Source organism: Cavia porcellus, unplaced genomic scaffold (assembly GCF_034190915.1).
Source record: "Cavia porcellus strain 051 isolate PalLab524CR breed Dunkin Hartley unplaced genomic scaffold, mCavPor4.1 scaffold_14, whole genome shotgun sequence".
Taxonomy (NCBI): domain Eukaryota; kingdom Metazoa; phylum Chordata; class Mammalia; order Rodentia; family Caviidae; genus Cavia; species Cavia porcellus.
The window spans coordinates 48,661,604-48,678,047 of NW_026947497.1; positions in this window are offsets into that span (position 1 = coordinate 48,661,604).

Consider the following 16,444-nt stretch of genomic DNA (forward strand, 5'->3'; position numbering starts at 1 on the left):
GTAACTTTTGGGCTGTGCATCAGTGATGCCTTCCCAGCACCAGAGGCCACCCTGTCCGTCATCCCAGGCTGTGGCAACCTCCCAGTCAGAGGAAGGGTTTTGCTTGTGTCCATAGATAAGAAAAGTAATCAGCCTCTGGTCCCTGCTGGATGGAATTTTAAGCAGACTGGGTTCTCCCTTTGTCTTTCTCTGCCTAGCATAAACTCCTTGCAGATTCACATCTATCCAGCACTCTCTCTGCAGTTGTCTCTTAGCCACGCACTTTGGGAGGGTGATTCGAGGCTCTCTGAAGCAGCTGGCCGGGTCTGTGTGCTCTCCCTGTCCTACAGCCTCACCTTCCCTCCTGAAGTGTTCATTCCCCACACCAGGAAAAAGTTGCACCTCTGCTGCCTTGTGCCAAGGGGAAGCAACACATAGAGCTGGCTCAGAGTTGGCACTGTGTCTGAAATTAACCTAATCAACCATTAAGACTCACTTACAGTGTCTGATTCCCTGAGGAAAAGTGCTATGACAATACTTGGAGAATTATAGCATTCATAAAGACTGTGATCCTCCTTGTGGTTACAGAAGCAGGTGGTGTGCAAGGAAAGGAGCCTTAGAGAAGGAGTTTGAACAGCTAGAGGTCTCTACAGCGATTAGCACAGACTCTTCCCTTGGACCAGCTCTGACAGTTTCAATTCATATTTTATGTTCAGAAAAGATACAAGACCACATAGAGAGAAATAGAAGTGTCAGAAACATAAGCATCTCAGTTCATTTTCCAGACTATTGAATCAAAAACAATAAATGTCTGGTGAATTAATGCTTTGCATCTTCTCTCCACATAAACACACATAAACACACACACACACACACACACACACACACACACACACACACACACACCATGTACCATCATGTGTAAATCAGATAAGTAAGCAGTAACCACTTTCTATACAATGGTTAGAAGATAATGTTTCCAGCTTCCTCCAGGACAATCTAATTATGGAGACACTCAGAAAAGGATTTAATATCAGATGTCAAATCTCTTGGTATCATGAAAAACAGAATCCCACATACTATGCTTGGTATCCTGTTAGTGGGCAAAGGATTTATGTGATGAATGCTTCTTTTCAAGGACCGCTGTTTTATAACTCATATCCTTTAGTTAGTTGCTTTCTGACTTCAAATTCTTGTTTATACTTTGAGAAAAAGTAATTTTCTATAGAACAGGCAAAACTTTTAATGATGTTGTTATACACATTAAAATAATGGAAATTTGTCGAAATAAAAGATCCTGATAGAAAGTTAAACATTTTAAATGGTGCATCTTTTCTATTGTTCGTCCAATGTATTGATTTAAGCAAAAGATTCTCTTCCCTAAAAGGGATGGTACATACACATACATTAAGAAGCATTTGAAATATAAAAAATAACTCTTAAGGGACATTTATATATCTGCATAGATAAAGGTGAATATGTTTCTGAAAACTTACATTGTAATGTTTCTTATAATGAATATTAAGAAATAACTTTCCTAAGGTCATTTTTCTCTTCCATGTGAGTACAACTAAACGTTCATTCTTGATGAAGGGATATGAACAGCCTTACAAATGCTCATTAAATATTTTGATACCAGTTTGTATTTGGGAATGCGAAACCTTAATTTTGTGCAGTAAAATCAGTTGATAGAGTACAAGCTTTGAACACAGGAACACTGCTTGCTAAAAATGTGCTTCCACTGACCATGGAAAATTTGAATTTCCTCTGATTCATTGTTTCCATGTGACTGAATAGACAATTAATGTCTTTGATTAAAAATATGTAGAAGCGGGTAATCATTTTAATCATATTTGTCACTAATTTACAGTGAATGTGCTTTATAAAATTAAATGAAAATAAACAGTATGTATATGTAAAACATTATACCACAAAGGGTTATATTTATGTATAGATAATTTTAATGATATTGTGGTAGCCAGGTTTTTCAAGGAGAATAATTACATACAGGGCACATAATTTATAGTATTTTTATGACACCCAGATTCAAATACAAAGAAATCAAAGGAAATATGTCCACACACTAAAAGTCAAAGGAAAATCCAGCCAAGGTCCTGGATCCCATAGCAATAACCTGCATGAGGTGAGCTGAAAACCTAGAGCCATTAACAGTGCCTCACACAAGTCCAACTGGAGGCCTTGAGACAATGTCTCATACAATGTCTCATACAATGTCTCTATTTTGTGAATCTGCACAGGGTAGGCCCGATGGTCAGTGGTGGAAGCTAGAAAGTCTGTGGGATGAAGTCTGTGGGATGAAGGATCTGTGCCAGCAGGCTTAGGGTTATGGACTGGAGCTAAGAAGCAACACTGAAAATAAGGACCAGGGTTCTCCTGGAAAGTAACACAGCCATCCTCAGTGACAAAGAGGTCCTAAGTCCCTCTGAGGATAACAGCTAAATTCATGTCAGGAAGCCAGAGCAAATAGCTTCTCCTGTAGCTTGAGCCACACACCATCTTCCCCTGCGGAGCCCCCAAAGTGAATCACAGCCATTCTCAGTAACAACAAGGTCCTGAACCCACTGGTGCTGAGAGCAACCAAGTTCATATCAGGGAAGAAGCTCCACAAGCTATATCAGGAGAACCAACAGCTCTAAACAACAGCGAAGTTTAGGAAAACCCACAGTGCTTCTCTCTTCCTCTCCACTCCTCCTTTTTATGCTAGAACAGTCTCCAGGTGGACCATCTACATTCAGAACCTCGCTGATGCAGCTCAGCTGGTGTTAAGTTGACAAATTTTTTAATCTATCACAGATATGTACTATATTTACTCAGCAAATAGTACTCAGCAAATATACATGAGCTTCATCCTACTTTCCACTTAAAAATGTAAATTTTTAAGTGAAGTAACCTTCTCAACATTTTCATCCCTTAATATGTGGCATTTATGCTTGGCAAATTGTACAAATTCCATTTAAAAATAAATTGTATCTTAAAATTAGAAAGCTGATGTTTCCTGTAATAGTAACTTGTCAAACTCAAAATATATACGTTAAATATACCTAGAAATCATACCTCTAATTTCAACCAAAAACCATTGCTCTGAATTTGACAGAGGAAGTGTGACTTTTTTTTTATTTTTAAATTGGTACTGGGGATCCCAACCATACCCTTCAAGGCAGGTGCTTATGCCGCTGAGCTAAATCTCCAGCCCCTGAAAGTGTTACATTTTCAAAAAGACCATTTATTTAAAAGCATTGACTGTTAATGGAAAAATTATTGCATTTTGGGGGAGTATTAAAGAATTATATCTTCTTAGATACTGTACCCATACATTTATCTTTTCTCCAAGATTCAAAGCATTTAGCTGAAATGATCTTGTGAATAAGATGTATCTATCTGATCAGTCTTTTTCTTGATTTATGGCTTATTCTAGAAAGTAAAAAAAATTCAGACAAATGTCTCCAATATAATTGATTTATTGACAAATCAGAAATCCGTTTTATACTAATACATGTGCATGTTTTACTTTTAAAGACAGAAAGTGGGAATGAGGAAAATATTGGCTCTTATCAAAGAATTGTAGGAGCTAATTTTACAGGAAATATTGATTATGTAAATTAAAAATGTTCAACCTCAGAGACACTAATATTCTATCAACTGTAATTTTGCCAAAAGAGTAATTAAGTGAAAATTTTTATGAGTATTTTGCCATTTTGTTAAGTGATTAATTTTTTAAACATAGATATACCATGTTTCCTCCAAAATAAGTTGTGGAAATAGAAAACAGGTTCTAGCATGCATTTCTAGGTGGATCATTCTGGGGTGAAACACAGTTCTCATTAACAGAAACAAACAGTTCTGGAGGGAAGGAGTGCTTTTTTATTCTCATGATTTCAATATTATTTTCATTGCAACTTAATTCTAAATTTTGAAATGCTACAATAATGTTTTCCTGCTAATGTCCAAAACTTGCAAAGTTTATAAACCATAAAGTACTTTCAGAAATTCATTTAAGATAACTGACAGGGTTTCACTGCGATATTTTGAAGAATAATGTAATAACTATGCTAAGACTTTCATAGCACAAAGCCTTCTTCCATATAATAGTTCATATAATAGTTTTGAGTGCACAAATTCTATGGGCTCATGAGGTTTCTGACACTGAGTCTCCTTCACTAAACTCTGTTTTCTTCATAATCAAAAGTATAGTCTGTTAAAATTTGTTAATAAATGACCACAACTAAATTGCATTGAGTTCTCAGTATGCTAATAATGCACTGATGAATTTAATACTTTGCATACATACAGAAAGGCAGTATCTTATGTTTTGAAAATTGAAGACATTTTGCTTTCTAGTATGTCAAAAAGCATGTGGTAGATTTCATTTTTCTTTAAATATAGGTACAGCAGAAAGAATAAAAAGGGAATATCAAAGCCTAACAAAAGTGAAAGGATGATATTTTACTTTTTTAAAAACTGGAAGTTCAACATAGCAATTATAACATCAAAAAATGTTGATTGTAAGTAAAAGCTCTGTGGTCTCTTACATGGTACCCTTATTTAACACACTGGACAGGTTTATTTTTACTCTGCTTCTGGGTAAACGATTTATTATCAGCATTAGTGACTCAATACAGAAATAAGAAATATTTAGTAAGTAATACAAAATTTGCATTTAAAAGTAAGTTCAATTTCCACAGAGACTGCAAGGTCCAATCATTTAAATGCACCTTTAGCAAACTGGATCTCCGTGGGGAAGGTTAGAATCAGCTGCAACAGGAAGCAGTATGGAGAGACTTTAAAAATACCTGCTCCATGACATATACGTGTTACAAGTAATTGTGAAGTACAATAAAAATTAGGACAACATGACCAAAGAATAAGTTCAATTTTAGGCGACTTTAGTGATATTTGCAGAAAAGGCTGGTTAAGATTGTATTATGCAAGAATAGCTTTACCAGTAATTGTTTTAAAAATTCACTTAATTTTCCAATATATTATATCACAAATAAAAGATTTTGAATATTATACCAAGCAGGAAGACAACAGATGTTTAAGATAAATACTACAAGGACAATAAAGTATTTCTTTTCTTTCTTCTACAATTTTATCACCTGCCTACATTTTTGCATGTGTAGGTTTGTGCTGTTATGGAATAAAATCTCTCACTGAAAGTAACATTACAAATTCTTATCATAAGATCACAACTTAAGTTCATATTAATCTGGCACCACGTTCATTTTTTCCTATTCTTTACCCTTTTATTTCTGGAGACATAACTGTTCAATTGTAAAAATAGGTCCCAATAGAAAGGTTTCACGGGAAGGGGAAATTCACATATACTAAAGGCCTCTCAAGATAAAGGCAAAGGTACTGTGGCAGGAGCTTGACTTTACAGTATGTGGAATATCCATAGTTGGCAAGAATACAGATGTGAGATGAATGACATTTTGCTGTTCTGATGGGTGCTGAGAACCAAGTGAATAGCCTCATGAGACAGGTGTTTCATAAGATTCAAAGATTCTTTTAATTGCAGGACACAACAGACTGATACAGACACAGGAAACCAAGCAATCTTCATGGCTTTGAGTACACAGGGAAGAGGTTGCCACGCAGGCCATACAGAGGGTTGCATGTGGGTACCAGGTAGAGCAGCTGGAACAGTAGCTTGTATATACAAACGCAGTGGGGTGGCTGGATTGTCCAGGCTCTCTGTACAAGGGCTTCTTGAGTAACTTCATAGGCTTTGAGGTCTGTGCCTGTCTGGAAACTGGCCCCAGAGAACAAGAGCCTGATATATAAGGAAAGGGGCGGGACTGTGCCCACACAGCTCCATGGAGAGTTCAAGTCTGATCAGGGAAGTGAGTGGAGGGGAGGGCTGAACAAGTTTCTTGTGAAGTAGAATGGAAAAAAAATTAGCCAAGATTTTAAAAATGGGTCATGACAGGTTTTGTGAAATTCCCTCTTTGATGTCTAGACATTAGTTATGAGCTCTGTTATTTGGGGCATTGAAGTGGCCTGAATAGTAGAAAATTCCAGAGACTGGAGCATGCATTGATATAAAAGGCAAAGAAAACTGCAGTTAAAGTAAGAAAACAACCAAACACAGGAAGGATTGGTGAGAGCTGGCCTGAGTCGTTCCAGTTTGTGTGGTGTTAAGCAGTACACTAAGCAATCACAGCGGGGTTCTCCATAATATTCTGGTTGATTTACAGAGTGTGTTAAATATGTGACCTGTTTGTTATGGTACCATGTAAAGTACATATACAGTTAAGGAACAATCTAGTCAACATTGTCTGGCTTTAAGTAAGCAGATTCGTCATGTGTTGTAAGTTTAGAAATGTAAAATAACTAGACCAGGCTATTTGAAGATTAACATCAATGATTTTTCAATGCTGCATTAGAAAGATGATCTCTGTAGAAGTTAAAACAATTCCAAAGTAGTAAGCAGTTCAAATGTTGTATATTTGGATGTAAAATGTTTATGATGTTTGCAAAAGATTGGGGGAAAATGATAACATTTATAAGAATGGAAGGTCAATGTCAGGACAGGCCTGATTGCATGCCGTGGCCAAGAGCTTAAGGACGCTTGTGTATGGTGCCACAGCATAGCCTTGTGAGGCATCTTTAGACTGGAATGCTATATTCACTTACTGCACTGTAGAAAATCAATAGCTTAGAGAGCTGTTTGTAGATCAAGGGCATGGAGTCCTCTATTACTGGCTCTGTGCTTTGTATTGAGAAAACATGAGAACAATTTCCACTTACTACAAGGCAGGCAAAAATGCAGGGCAGGGGGCAGCTTGGAAGAGGTTTTAGTTTTCCATTTATTTTTCATCTTTGGGACAGATATTAGTCCAAAATGACTGTGCCTTGGAATATAGGAAGCAGACTGATAGAAAACTCTCCAATTACTGGTATACATTACTGAGATACTAGGTAATATTGTTGTGGTTTAGAGTTACATGGCCCTCTCCAAGTCTTGTGCTCAGAAATGGGGCTTTCTGAAGGTGATGGAATCATGGGGTCACTGTGTTCATTGATGAACTACCATTGATAAGTTTGTAGATAACTACTGTTTGGAGTTGGTGTTGAGTCAAAAGAGACTAGTCACTGGGGTTGTGACCTGAAACAGTGTGTTCTTGTCCATGTCAGCTCTTTTCTCTGTCTACTTCATGACATCTGTACCCTGAACAACTTTCCTCCACCAGGTCTTTCAGCCATACCCTTTGTACGTTTGAGGCACCTGTCCATGGACTGAACCCACTGAAGCTGTGAGCAAAAATAAACATTTCCTCTTTCAAATGGCAGGTAACATGCATTTTGTTCTGGCAGTGGTAAAGCTGTATAAAACAGAAAATTGGTAGTGAGAGTGGGACCACTGCTGTGATTGCACCTGATCATGTGGTTCAGAAGCTTTTGGAACTGGTTCACAGGAAGTGCTTGCTAAGGATTGGAGATGTCAAGTAGGGAACTATAAAATGCTGACAGAAGAGCCTGACTGGTGATATCCTTTAGAGCTCAAAAGATTGGAATGTTGATAGGAAGGTGAAAAGTAAACTCCAGGCTCAGGAGGCTCAGTTGGGAAAAAAAAGTCTTCATTTTCAGTTGGACTAGAGTCCATGTATTTTAGCATAAAATGTTCCATGTTCTAGCATAAAAATTGTCTACATGTTGTCTGAGACTTTAAGGAGAGAGATTAAGGGTAATGGGTCAGTTAATATGGCAAAATAAATTTCAAGGCAGCCAAATATCCAGGCTGTGTAAGAAGTATCTCTAGCTGCTTTTATCAACATGTGTGGTAGAAGCTGGTGCTGAAAGAAAAACTGAGAGTGCCAAATCCTAACTGCTAGACCGCCAGAGAACATCCAAAAAGCAGAAATGAACAATCTGAAAAGTTTGCAGTTTCACCAGAAAGGAAATTTCTCTAAGGCTGGGGCAGAGGGAGTCATGTTTTCTGAGAAGACTGGCATAAAAAGAGAAGTAAAATACTTCATCTCAGGAAAATTGGACAGAGGCTCTGAGAGTATCTTGTAAAATATCAAGACACCACACATCTCCAGTTTAAATGTACAAATACATGAACAATTTTTTTGAAAAGACATCCCATGGGCTCCTTTCTGCAAAAATACTGTGCAGGGGTTGGTTCTGTGATGTGAATTTCCCCATGTTCAGCTGTCCAGTTGCTGCCAGCAGGTAACGTTACCTTCCATGTGCTTTATCTTTCAGATATGGAGGAAACATATGGCTATTTTGATTTTTGGAGTCATAGAGGCTTCCACTTTGAGTTCAAAAGGAGGACTGAAAGATCAGGAAGAGAGTCTGAGAGGTAAGTGTGTGAAGCTGTGAGAACAAGGAGGAGGAAACAGGGAAGACTCCAGGAAGTCAGAGATGCCAGCAATGTGCAATGTCTGTGTCATAGTTGTGTTTCTCATTGCTGAGACAAAAATACCCACATCCTAAGTTAAAGGGGAGAAGTTTTATTTGGCTCATAGTTTGTAAAGATTTCAGGCCATAATTGGCTGGCTCCAAGGCAGGGTGGCAGGTAGATCAGCCTCACAGAAGAGAATCACTCTGGCATTCAGAAGGTAGCAAACTAACAAGGAGCAGCGCTGTACACAGGCTACCCGGTCTAGGGCATTTGAAGCATTCACACCCTTCATTCTGGCCAGAGCTGTGTCAAACTAAGTAGTGGACTGATTTGCTAATCACACAGTCTTACTCCCTGTATAACATGCATTAGATTCAGTCACCTCTGAAAAAGCCCTATGACCACGTGAGGCCTTGAGGGGACATCTAAGTATAAACTATAACAGTCTGCGTATGAAATCTACAGGCCATGAGTGAAGCTAGTAAAGAGAAGGATCATATGTGTTGCAGACCAGAAAGCCATCGATTAGCTCTGCTCAAGTGCTTTGGAGTTCACATCTAACCACAGCCATCTATAGATGCTGGTCATGGAGATGCAGTGATTTCAATAGAGCTTTTTTTTTTTTTTTTTTTTTTTTTTTTCATTGCTTTGTTTCTCTCAATTTCCTTCTGAAATGGAAGTGTTCGCCCTGTGCTATTGTATGACAGACATACATAGCATGCCATTCCATTTTACAAAGGCTCACAGATAAGAGTTTTCTTTGAGTTCCACAGGAGACATTTGGTCTTGGACTTTTCAATAATGAATGAAACTATGAATGCTTTGATGACTATTAGAAATGAGCTGAATACATTTTGCACAAAAAACTGGACATGAGCCCTTTGGAACCAGTTATCATAATGTTATGGCTTATGTCTAAAGAATACCTCAAAGTCTTGTGTTTAGACCTTTGGAAGATGATTGGATCATTAGGACACTATATTCATCCACTGGATGAGTGGATTAGTCCATTGATCACTTCAGGTGCTGACTGCTACTTAGTGATAGTGAGGCAGGACAGTCAGACATAGCAAGCAGGCCAGACACCTAGGGATGACCCCTCAGTCATGGAGGACTGTAAATTCCTGGCAGACAGACATGCTCAGAATAGCTTCCAACGGCTAAAATCCGACATCAGAAGATGGCAGCCACCGAGTTCACTGGCTCCGCCATGTTATTCTTGCAATGGCTATCATGCATGCAGAGCATGTCTATTCTCTTCAGAGCACTTCTGGAGCACTTCCTTTTCTCCTTGTGAAACTGTATTTTTAACCTTACTTTTCAATAAATGTCACGCTTTCTCATTCTTGAGCTGTCCCATCGAGTTATTTGAACAAGGCAGCAAAAGCTTAGCAAGGACAGCTGGCCATACCACCAGACGGTCTGATAGAACTGAGGTCTTGTCAGAACTGGTGAGTCCCTGGGGGTATGACTTCAAAGCGAGTGTCATGGCCTCATGCTTGTCCCTTTTCTCTCTGCTTTCAAGCTGCAAGCCTTTGCAGTGGAGCCAGGTAACTTTTTCACTGAACCCATTGAAACTGAGCAAAAATGCATATGTCCTTATGTCCATATGGAGAGGGAATGTTTCTAAATACAGCCTAGGTTAATAGATTCCTAAATCATAGCTTGTCATTTCCTAAATCATAGCTTGTCCATATGTCCTTATGTCCATTTGTCCTTAAACTGTGGTTGTCAGGTATTTTGTTCTGGGAATGGAAAAGCTTATTAAAATAAAACTATAGACATGTGGTTGCCTGTGTGAACACCCCAGGAACTACAGTGCGAGTTCCTCTCATGGATCATGAGAAGCACCTTCCTGCTTAGACAGGAGAGACTGAGGAACATCGAACACAGTACAGTTTCAGCTTCCCAGCTTGTTTCCTGGCTAGTCCTGTACCGTTCAGACCTTCTGGGTGGTGAGGGGAAATGCACTCAAGCAGCCTCCATTTCAGGACTTTTTGGTCTATTTTAAGAATTGAGACTTATATTCCATAGAATTCCAATTGTCTCCTTCTGAGACAAGGTAGTTGGGCCCTTAGCAAAATACTTTCTGCCTGTGCATGTTGACTTAGTGTTTTTACATTGCTTGGGTAATTAGACCAATTAAGCTGGTTAGTTGTTCTGCCCATTCTCCTTTGAATTAAACTGTGTGCTACTGGCCTGTATGTGTGTAATCCGTGATTTCCCTGGGGGCCTGGAGAACACCGAAATCCTAGTAACAGCAAGTTACTCAGCAACAAAGGATGGAAGTGAGGATTTTTTCCTCTAAAAAAATTTAAAGAACACAAGATGCTTATTATCTACTGTGGTGGTTCCATCCAATATTTCCATTCATAAGGGATGCTTGAAACATTGGACAGACAAGGGTGCTGTCCAGAATAATAATAAACATCAATATGAAAGAAGTGACAAGCTATGGTTTAGGAATCTGTTAACCTAGGCTGTATTTAGAAATATACCCACTCCATGTGGAAAGCATGGCTTGTGTACTGCTTTAATTGCTGTAGGGTGCATTCCCGTCTAGGTTAATATCCAGCTTCCAGAGATAGTCAGTTAACATTGTTCACACTGAGTGTTCAGATGCTACATGTAGCAGTCAGAGTTTCATCAATTTAACCAGCCTGAGAAAGAGTTTACAAAAAGAAAGGCTCAGTGAGGCTTATAGACTCAGAGGCTTCAGTCCACGGTCTGCTGCCTCTATTGTGTAGAGCTGTTCTGAGACAGAAACCTGGTACAAAAGTGTAGTGGGGAAAAGCTTTTTACTTATAGCAGCTAGGAAGCAAAGATAAGGTGAGTCAGAGAGGAAGAGGCCTAGAACCCAGTACAGATCCCAAGGTCATGATCTTGTACCTTCCAGGAGGCCCAGTCTCTTAAATTTTCATTCATTTTCCAACAATGATGTCAAATTATGAGTCCATCAATGGATTGTTAGTCCACCAATGAAGCTAGAGCCTTTTTGATCCAATCATTTTTCCAAATCCACATCTCCTAACACACGAAGCTAGTGGAGGACATTTTAGACTTAATCTGACACAAATGTCCAAGAAATTTGTGTGCAGAAAGATGTGGCAATCACCAGCAGACAGAGCAGCTGACTCAGCTGTGAGACCCAGCTATGGGCAAGCTCACCATGAGGCAATGTTCCAGCTTGTACTGGCCCTGGTCTGGACTCATTAAATAAGAAGCACTCCAACTAAAAAGCTACCAAATGCAATTGCCATGGCACTGTCATCCTGACCATTTCACTAAATGCCCAAGAAGATTTAGAAATTCTTTCGGTGACAGGACACAGCACACTGACACTGGCATAGAAAAAGGCAAAAGTACTATTCCTCACAATGAAAAAATGCTGAAAGCTGCATCTCAGAAAGGTTTACCAAGAACAATTTCAGAAAAGTGGCTTCTCATGGCCAAGGTAGGGCTGCCTAGATCCCCTAAACCACCTATGCCCTGGTTAACTGGGGTGGCCTTGTGGATTCACTGGAGTTGATTCTGGTTATCTGGTGCTGACCTCCAAAAGTGGGGGAGGTGGAGGAGAGGGTCTTTTGAAGTCTGTACCCAGAGGAACTGGAAAACAGGCATCCAATAGGAGCAGTAATTGCAGTACAGTGATCAGCAAACTGCTTTGAAAGGGAATTGAAATGTATAGTCGTGCATGGAAAAGTAAGTCAAACCAGCATTTGCCTAGTTTGGGTTACAATAAATGTTCTTGATTACTTTGTTCCATCCATTTCAACATATTAGTGAAATTTTCATTATTATCAGACATTGCAAAAGGTTGTATATTTTATTCACTCTTTTACTGGTCAAAAAATAGTTTTCTAAGGTTTCAAAACTATCTAGATAGCAAATAGAGAGGTAACGGGAGGAGCGCTTTCCCCTAACCTTGTTAAACAGAGACTGTGTTTCCTGTTTTGCCTGAATTTAAACTAAACTTGAGATTTGCTTAGTATGGTACCAGTTTAAATCTTTGAGTTGGTATTATTTTATTGTTTTGTTGTTGAGTGTTAACTAATCTTTTCTATTTGTTGGATTCTATCGATCTAAAAATCTACACAGCTCTACTGAGTTTTCTTCTTTCAGTAAGATTATTTTATAATCTTCAGAATATTATAATATTATATCTTCAATTTGGTAAATGAAATGTTAGGTGTTCTCACATATATCAGAAAAACTTTGCTTCAATTCAGTCATTTATTCATTTATGCTGTAAAACTTATTATGGGTCACATTTATCACATTTATTCACTGTGGCCAAAAAATAGAAACTGTGCAATGTACACTGATAAATCAACAAATAAGCAAACAAGTTGTGATACATCTGTACTACAGAATATTATTCAGTGATGAAAAACTAATGAAGTACTGCTAGATAGGTCCATCAGGATGGATCCCAGATATCAGACAAAGAAAGCACATTATACAGTACCTTTCCTAGGAAATATCCAGTGTAGGAAAACACAGAATCAGAAAGTGGATTTGTGATGTCTTAAGCTGGTGGATGAAATGGTGAATGAATGTAAAGAGTCCAAAAGTTCCTTGTGGTGATGATGCAAATGTTTAAAATCATGCTAAGGTAGCTGTTGCATACACTTTGAATACAGTAATAAAATGTTGAATTGCATATTGAAAATGGGCACCTTTCATGCTCTATAAATCAAATTTTAGTGAAACTGTTAAGAAATATTATGGTCTTCCATAGCTCACATCTAAATAAACAAAACATCACAAAATAAATGCCAATGGTCCATATTACAATAAAAGTAACTGTAACAAACAATCATAAATATAAACAGGCTTGCTAATTGCTTTTCTGGGGACTGTGATCTTCTTGGAAGATGGTAACATAAACAAATACAGTGTTGCCCCTGTAACAGGACTGTACCAAAGCACGAATCTCCTGACTCTGTGAGCTCCCATGCCCTACTCACTCTGTCCTAGTGTGTAACGTCAGTTTCCTGGAATACCTCACATGCTACCCTGTATCTCAAAGTCATCAGAGCTCACTTGTAGACAGTGTGTACTCAGGGTGGTGTTATTGGAAGTGGTAGAAAGTTACAGTTTGAGGTTCAGAGTGAATTATTTTAGTCATCGGAATCAGTCCCTAAACGGTCTCTCAGGATCTCCATCTCTTGTTTCTCTACTTTGTTTCTTTCTGGCCATGAGGTGAGCGGGTCTCTTATGCCATGCCTTCTGCTTGGTGTGCTGCTTTGTAAGGAGTTTGAAAGCAAATGGCTGAGCAGGCAGGGCTAACCACTTCCTAGTCCATGAGCCCAAACAAATCTTTTCCCTTTTACAATTGGTTACCTTAGGTATTTGTTATACTACTACCATGTTTTTTCTGATCTAAAAACTCTTTCTTTTCCTCCTTGAAGAATTCTCTTCCTAATGCTTAACTTTATCATTTTTGTTTATTTGTGTCTCATAAGACTGAGCACACACATTGGGAGCTGAATTTGGTTGTTTTTCTCCAATCTTCTATTGCGTATTTCACTTCTTCTTTTAAAATTCTGTGTTCAATGCACAGCTTCCTGTCATCTGTTTTCTATTTAACTCACTGCTCTGTTAGCACCTTGTCTCTTATTCACATTTATTTTCTTAATATCTAATACAAAGCCCGTAAAAACTTGATACATATCACATTATAAATATAAATATATGTTCTTTAAAGTGAGTTGTCCCAAAACTCTCCTTTCTGATTTCTATATTGAAAAGAAAAATTAAGAAAACAGGTAAGGCTAAAACAATTACTTTATTACCAATAAAGCTTGAGTAGTTGAATATATCCTCATGGGCTTACCTAACACCACTCTATATATCAGACAGACACAGGAAGCATCAGCCAGCATAGATCATCGTAAATTTCTAACACTAAGCGGGTTGAGCAAGTGTAGTGTTTCTTTACTAACTGAACATCCTGACAGAATAAAACAGCCACGAAAGAGAAGGCACGTTCTCTATTAGCAGGATTTAAGAACTGCTTGGCTTAACTAAAAGCAATACAGCACAATACAGAGAAACTTGACCTGAGGAAAAGCAGAGGATTTGAAGCAGGGAAGAAGAAAGAGGTTATTGGAAAATGGTGGTGTAATGGTGCCATCAACACCTCATTCCAAAAGGCGTATTAATGTAAGATATGTATTAATAAATTACATATTGGGGCTGGGGATTTAGCTCAGGGGCATAAGCGCCTGCCTTGCAAGCAGGCAGTCATGAGTTCGATCCCCGGTACTGATAAAAAGGAAAAAGAATAAATAAATAAATAAACAAATTACACATTAATCTCCTAAAATTACTTTCCTTATCCACATAAATTGAATTTCCTCAGTTGTCACTCAGGTATAGCAAGCGCAACCTTCCAGCAAGCTTATATTTAGAATAATTATTTAATTTTAGACTTTACTATTTTGTTTTGTAGTTACCCCCTTTGCAAATTCCTTTGGTTTGTAGGACCAGTAAAGAACTATTTTAACAAACATTAGTCCTCAAAGCCTAAAATTTGGAACACAGCAACTTCCAAGTTGCCTAGAAACAATCTGGGATACTGAAAGTTAGTTTTGGATCAGTTAATCCTGCAGGAACTGCAGAATTAATTTTCCTCATTGCAATATCTTCATAAAGTTACCTGTCTGTGTCCAAAAGGTCTTTTTCTCAGTTATTCAATTTTTCATACATTCTATGAGGCATCAAAGTATGTTTAGTATTTTTATGTTACTCAGTAATTTTCAGTACAGAAATACTGCTTTTATTTTCAAATGTAAGAAAACAAAATGTTTGACTAAAATCAATTGTGAGGAAAATATTTCAAAATATGACATTTTTCTGTTGATACCTCTCACATCTAGAGAGGAGAGAAAGATATATTTCACTGAAGCCTATTCTTACATTATTTCAAATAAAACCACCCCCAAGCACAGCGACCCACATGAACAGCTGTTCGGGTGGGGGGCACTTCCCTCTCTCTTTTGGAGAGACACTGCTCAGAAAGCCATAAAAAGCTGGAGACATTTGTCCAAACCCACTGTTTCAGCTGTCATAATGGTAGCTAACAGAACAAATTCTTCCTTTCTTCACTTTGAATGATGGCAACAAAAAATGTTTTTATCATCATTCCTCCATGAAAATGTAAAAATGAGTAAAACCTCACCAGAGTGAATTTTTCAAAAGCTTTAATGCTGATCAAAATGATAATTTATAGGAAAATTGTATATGCATATGTATGTCTCAGTGTTCTTAGTGTGAAAGACTCAGCTATGCATACTAATATATTAAAGACTCAGATATATGGGCCTACATTAATCAGCGTAAAGTAGAATTTGAAACTCCTACTAAAAAAGATTCTTCCACAAATTGTGTGTAAGGGTCATCATAATTATTAGGAAGACAATTTCTAAGTGTAACTCTAGGTTTTCAGTTTAAGAAAATTTGATGTTTTAAAATAAATTGCAAATGGGTTACCACATGAGGTTTTAAAAGAAAAACAAATAAGAAAGAACCAGTCACTGCATTAAGTCATAATACAAAAATAATTGAGTTCCTGGCTAAAGCATCACGGGAACCCTATGTGTGGGATTCTAACACCAAATGCAATTATCGATTGTGAAGTGACAGTGTCCCACTTTAAAGGGATTTATTCTGAAAAGAATTCAGTAACAAAAATAAATTTCAGAATATACAACTTTCATCTGCCTGATAACACCGTCTTTGCATTTTCAGGGACAACGTCTCGCTATTTCCCAAAAAACTATGGAGTCACATGCAAAATCTGAGAATAAAGGATTCCTTTTTTCCTGTATCTTACCCACATTTATTCTCAGATTCCTGATGCAAGTTATTCTTCTGCAGAATGATGGAAATCTCAGTGTTGTTTTAATTTGCATTTTTCTAATGGCCAGAAATTTTGAACACTATTAAATGTATTTATTGGCCATTTGTAAATCTTCTAGAAATAGAGTAGTCCCATTCATTTGGTTGCCTATCTTTATTGGATTTTATTTCGGAGGTCTAATTTTTTGAATTATTAATATATTCTAGATATGAATTCTCTTTCTG